The following is a 6,462-nucleotide window of genomic DNA, read 5'->3' on the forward strand; positions in this document are numbered from 1 at the left end:
AAATGCATGTCACTGTATAGCTTAGAAGAGTAAAACTACTTATTAGACATTCTGCCTATTTGGGTTTGGAATAATTATCATAGACCAATATCAGAATCTGGAAAAAAGCATTCTCTTGGTGACTATGATCCATCATGTAATTCTGTACCTGGATCCTCCCCATTTTGGAGAAATCCACCAGAGAGTCAGCCAGCTTAGTTTATACTCCTTTAGCCAAACAACTCCTACTCACTCTACAGATAGAATTGAGTAAGTCTCAGGTACTTACCCTAATGCCGCAGGCTGCCTTCTAGATTTAGGTTGGCTGAATGGCTTCACTTAGGAAAGTTCTAACGTGAAATGCTGAACTCAGAGATACGGAGTCTTTATAGACATCCCTGGGATCCATTCTAGCATCCTGGATCCCATGCAATACTAAAACTAAAAGATTACTCAAAACTTATTTCTTCAGGAAACACATAGTAAATAAAGTGTGTACATTTTTCTTTGCCTTTGACTTCTGTACCCTAGCTAATAATTATTAAAAGAAGATGACCAGACTCCAAAGCACAAACTGTTGCTAAAAATTTACCAAATTGTTTAATTAAGACTGTGTAGGTTCAAAGACCATCGATCAGCTTGAGCTACTCTGAGCAAAACCAAAATATTTTAATGTGTTAAAAATAAACAGGTCACAAGAGGAGGCACTCGTGCCAATCCCCACCAAGACGTAATACCTGGACTGCAGTTTCAGCCTCTTCCAGGACTGGAACTTTAAACCAATTAGTCTGGAATTTCCAGGTCAGCACTGATGAGATAAAGTGCCCCATAAGACATTCTGACTTTCCCCAGGGGAAGGTGACCTTGACTAAAATAATCCACTCTTTTAACTTTCTTGTCCTGCCATGTTTCTGCCTATAAAAACCTTCCACTTTGTACAAGTCCTCAGGAAACCTTTCTATTTACTAGACGGGATGCTTCCCAATTCATGAATATTCAATAAAGCCAATTAGATCTTTACATTTTCTTGGTTGGACTTTTTTTCTAACATAAATAAAACTATCGAGATGTGTATTCTCAAATACAGGAATGCAGATTAAAACAAGGAAAAAGGATAGACTCTAAAAATGGAAAGTTGCCAGGGACTCGGCGATCATTTTTTCTCCACGCTTTGCTTTCTCCATGTAGTAGCATTAAATATAGTCAGTGTTGTGTAACAATCACCATTATCTGTGCCCAAAACTTCATTATCCCCAACATGAACTTTGTACCCAATAAACAATAACACGCCGTTACCCCTGCCCCCTAGCTTCTGGAAAACTTTATTCTACTTTCAGTCTTTGAATTTGCCTATTTTAGGTATGACATATAAGTGCAATTTTATCATGTTTGTTCTTCTGTGTCTGGCTTATTTCACTTAATATAATGTTCTCAAGCTCCATTCATGTTGTAGCATGTATCTAAATTTCATTCTTTTTGTGGCCGTATAATATTCCGTTGTATGTTTACACCACATTTTGTTTATCCCATCATCTCTTAATGGACAGTTGGGTTGTTTGCACATTTTGCCTATTGTACATAAGGCTTCTAAGAACATAGTGTACAAATATCTGTTTGATTTCCTGCTTTCGGTTCTTTGGGGTGTATAACTAGGAGTGTGATTGATGGGTCTTATGATAGTTCTATTTAACTTTTTCCCAGTTTTATTGAGGTATAATTGACTTACAGCACTGTATAAGTTGAAGGTGTACAGCATAATGGTTTGACTTACATACATTGTGAAATGATTACCATAATAAATTTAATTAGCATCCATAATCTCACATAGATACAAAAAGAGAAAAAAAAATTTTTCCTTGTCATGAGAAAAATTAGGATTCACTTTCTTAACAACTTTCAAATATACCATACAGCACTGTTAACTGTACTTAACTATACAGCACTGTTAATTGTACATTACATCCCTAGTTTTGTACTTGCTGACTGCCTTCATACAATTCCTCCTTCCCCTATCCGCTGCCTCTGATAACCACAAATCTAATCTTTTTCTATGTTTTTTTGTTTGTTTTTTGTTTTTGTTATATATGATCTCACATATAAGTGAGATCATACAGTATTTGTCTTTCTTTGTCTGACTTATTTCACTTAGTATAATGGCCCTGAGGTCTATCCATGTTGTCACAAATGGCAAATGGAAGGATTTTCTTCTTTTTTATGGCTGAATAATATTATAACATATTATATCAGTGTAAATTTTATTATATATATATATAATGATACTATAAACATGCGGTATAGCTATCTCTTTGATGTAGTATTTTTGCTCCCCAGACAGGCTGGGGTGGGGATGGAGTGTAGTAGACCAGGCTCTAAGGCTACACTCTTTGTTTCATGTTTCATGACCCAAATCAGGCCAACCTGTGGCCCTCTGAGTTCCTTGTTCAGATTGCTCTGCAGAAAGCTGCTTGTCAGGACTACTACTTGTACTTTGAAAGTAGGAACTCAGGCTGCCAAGATCTGAGTGCAGAATGTTGCAAGCCCCTTCCCCTACTCCATCATAACCAGATTCCCAGTGGTCAAGCACCAGAGATTCCCCCACAATCCCCATGGGGCAAGACTAGAGTGAGGCTCCACATTACGGGGTGGGAGCACTGGATGTTATCCCTGGGCTCTTTTCCTACTGGAGGAACCGTAGGCTCAGGGGAGACCTCTCCATGTGGTACTGCACTGAGCAGGGGTGATGTCTTGTCCATGAATAGTTGTTAGTTGTTATTCCTTTTTGTGGGAACAAAGTCAGGAGTGACCTATATCTCCATCTTGGTGCCACCACTTCTCTTTAACTTTTTGAGAAACTGCCAGACTTGTCCATAGTGGCTGTACCATTTCACATTCTCACCAGCAAAGCACAAGGATTCTAATTTCTCCACTAAAATAAAAAACAAAAACAAGAAACAAAAAACAACTGTAGCCATCCTGATAATATAGGGAAAGGGTATGAGGACGATTTTTACAAAAGAAAAAACTAGGAAATTGTGTTCCAAGCCTACTGCCTACATGCTCCAAGACTCAGGACTCAGGGAGACGTCCATCAGTCACACAGAATAAACCATCCAAAGGCTATTAAGCAAAGAGGTTCCATTATGGCCATTCCTGTAGTTAAGCCTACCACAAACAAGCCATAGATTGTGCCTTACAAAAGTTGAAGATAAACCTGTCCCTATTCTTGCATCTTACAGAAGTTAAAGATAAATTTACCATTGTTCTTTTTTAGTCCTTTCCCCCATACCAAGGAATAGTCCATAGAAGCAAGAAAACACATATGAACCCTAGCCCAGGGGATGGAGAGGCTCTGTCTTCCACTTGTGATTAGAGACAGTTACTCTGTGGGGTGGCCTTTCTTTTCCTTTCTTTCTAACTCTCTGCTAAATAAACTTACATTCACTTTAAACTCTATATCAGCGCACGTTTGAATTCTTTCCTGTGTGAAGCCAAGAACCTTCTTAAACTAGGGGCTGAGTCCCCACTCTGGGAAATTCGATCCATAGGCATCACTAGTAAGTAAGAAATGTTATTTTGTCGTGGTTTTGATTGCATTTCCATAATGACTAATGATGTTGAGCATCTTTTCATGTGCTTATTGGTCATTTCTAAAGACAGGCTTTTGAATCATAGTTCTAAATTTTTACATTTTTGCCATTCAAGAGACCACCTCAGATGGAGAATTACACGTCTTAACTCACTACTCCAATTCCTGAGTGTAATCTCTAAACGGACCAGCCAAGTGCTCTTTGCTGGCCCAGTGAATTATGGCAAGTCTCACAGCTCAAATATGAGACTGCAGGGTAAGTACCAGATCCCACCCTGCAGTATAGCAAGTATGGGAGAGAGAAAGAAGTTAGCAGAGAAGAAGAAATTATTCTGATCTGGAAATAAGTACCAAAAACAAACAGATTTTTTAAACTTATTTTATCTCACTTCAATTAGAGTAAAACCACTGAATGCAATAATCAACAAAATACCTCAATATATTAAACTATATCGAGTATATATATATATATATATATATATATATATATATATATATATATATATATATATATATATATGCTGACTCTCCTGCAGAAAGCAGTGTGTTCAGCTGGACTTGCTTCACTTTTCATTTTCAGATGGGCATGGGGAACAATTAGGAACGTTCAGTCTTTCTCCTTATTCGTGTTATAAGTTAAGCACGTCTTTATTCTGCCAGGGCTTAATAAGTCCATCCCTTTTGGAGAGAAAAAAAGACAAGGGAATTGCTCATCTTTGTTGTTCCTAACAATTTATGCTTCTCTTCCTCAATTTTTTTAGAAAGATTCTCCAGGGAGGGAGGGAACTTTGAGGCAGCACTTTTGGGAGAATAAAGAAAGCATTGGACTGTTGGTGGAGGGGTATGGAGAGCTAGTGGGAAAGCTTCAGTAAGTTGAGAAGTGCATCACATTTTTCAGTAAGGTGAAAACCATCACTTTTCTTAGCAATTTCCCTTACTTATTTGACATTTCCACAAGGGAGTGACAAGACAGACAAAGTCAGGGCCTCAAAACAGTCTATAAAGAGAGATTATGTCACATTATATCTCAAAATACAACACATCCTAATGATTAAGAGATGATGGCTTGAGGCTCAGAGACTAGGTTCAAGTCTGCAGTTCTCTCTCTCGTTAGCTATGTGACTCAAGATAAGACACTTAAACTCTGAGTCTCAGTGTCCTCATACGTAGAATGGGACAATAATATCAACTTATAAGAATGTTGTCATGATCAAATTAGGTAAAATATGCAAAGTTTCTAGCATATAGAAAGTGCTCAAAAATGGTTGTTTGATGATGGTGTTGTTATAATAGATATTGAATAAGTATTAGCATCTTTCTATCCCCACTAAACCCCCAAGTTCTTTCTTAGTGGCCATGATGGGTGCTAGAATCCTGGTCATAACATGTTTCAGAAGCCTAAGTTCCCCTCAATTAATTAATTTATCCATCTATATTTCTACTCGTTCAACAAATAAATTTTAAGTCCTGGCTAAAGTCATATATTATGCTTGATCTTGGGGATACAAAGAAGAATAAAAGATAGTCTGGGATTAAACAGCCGACCATCTCATGAGTGGGCTGGCCTTATTTCTGTTTCTCTCCTCAGTTTTCATGGAGTATTTTTTCTGCTTTTTCTACTGCCTTCTAGCTGTTTTTACTTAATTTCCACCTTTGAATTTCCATAGTCTATGGAAATTCCATAGTCTATGATGGGCTTTTTAGGGCTCTCTGCTAAGGTCTACTTTCTTATTTCCATCCTCTTCTTAGGTTGAATCGATTTCATGGATTCAATAGTGGGTATTGCCAACATGCACAATTCTTCACTCCTTTCCCCCCTGACTGCCAGACCACAGTAAATAACTACATAACGGACATTTCCACCAAACACCTCAGGCACCTCAACCAAACATATCTGGAATTGAGCTCAGCACCTTCTTCTCACATCCCATTAGCCAGGGATCTTTATATTGGCGACTGGTATTACTGTCACTCCTTTGCTTAAGCAAGAAAGCTGTGAGTCATCCCTGGCTTCTCCTTCTCCCTCCCTACCAAATCAAACCCATTACTAAGCATTTTTTTGGTTCTACTTCTTAACAATATATTCACTCCATCGATTTTTTTCCATCCTCAGTGCAACAATTTTAGTCCAAGAAACAATGATTTCCTACCTGAATTTCCAGAACAGCTTTTAAATTAGTCGCCCCATTTTTCACTCCTGCTCTTCAAAAGTAGTCTATTCACTGTAGCCAGTACAATATTCTTAAAATGTTAATCAGTTAGTTATTTAAATATCTTCAGTGCCTTCTCATATCCAAAGTCTTTTGGATTTCTTTACATTCCTTACATTCCTTCCAAGTCACTATGTGAGGCAGTTGTTACGTCACCTCTCTCCCTCACTCTCCGCCCTCTGACCATGCTTGCTTCCTACATTTCTTCAAGTAGAATTTTCTCTTCAGTCTCAGTTCTCAGTTGCAGCTGTAGTTCCCTTTGTCTGGCTAACTCCTACCCACTGTTCAGTCTCAGCAAAATGTCACTTTCTTGGTGAAGCCTTCTCTTCTGGGAAGCCTCCAGAGAGTTTCCCATGTAATATGTTCCTATGGTACACACAGCTCTCTTTTATGACACTTGTTACGCTTATATTGACTTGTTCAACATTTTTCTTTTTCATTGGAAGTCATGAAAACCCAGACCATATCTATTGTCTACCGATATATCCCCAGAATCTAGCACAATTCTAATCATGTAACAGGTGATTAATCAGTATTTGCTGAATAAATAAAAGAGACTTTCCTCTGAAGGATGCCAAGAAGGAATTATGAAAGAATGTGTTGGCATGTCTTCCAAGGCCAAGTTAAAACTAGGGGACTGGTCAAAGAACCTGGGATTGGAGTGTTTGGAGAGCATGGGTACAACAG

General features: G+C 38.1%; 1 protein-coding gene across 8 annotated transcripts in view; it reads right to left on the reverse strand.

The window, feature by feature from the left end:
• Nucleotides 1-6,259, reverse strand: part of LOC308503255 (glycine N-acyltransferase-like protein 1) — a 44,699-nt gene extending 38,440 nt beyond the window's left edge. For 4 of the 8 annotated variants that reach the window (XR_013994161.1, XR_013994162.1, XR_013994163.1 and 1 more), the window contains exon 1: nucleotides 269-503. The gene's annotated coding sequence lies outside the window, so the exon portion shown is untranslated. Of the gene's footprint in view, nucleotides 1-268; nucleotides 509-5,715 lie in introns of those variants that run through there. The other 4 variants (XR_013994160.1, XM_081062411.1, XM_081062413.1 and 1 more) reach the window with 3 other exon arrangements.
• Between the last annotated feature and the right edge of the window lie 203 nt (nucleotides 6,260-6,462).

The sequence above is a fragment of the Rhinolophus hipposideros genome (genome assembly GCF_964194185.1).
Source record: "Rhinolophus hipposideros genome assembly, chromosome: 10".
NCBI lineage: Eukaryota > Metazoa > Chordata > Mammalia > Chiroptera > Rhinolophidae > Rhinolophus > Rhinolophus hipposideros.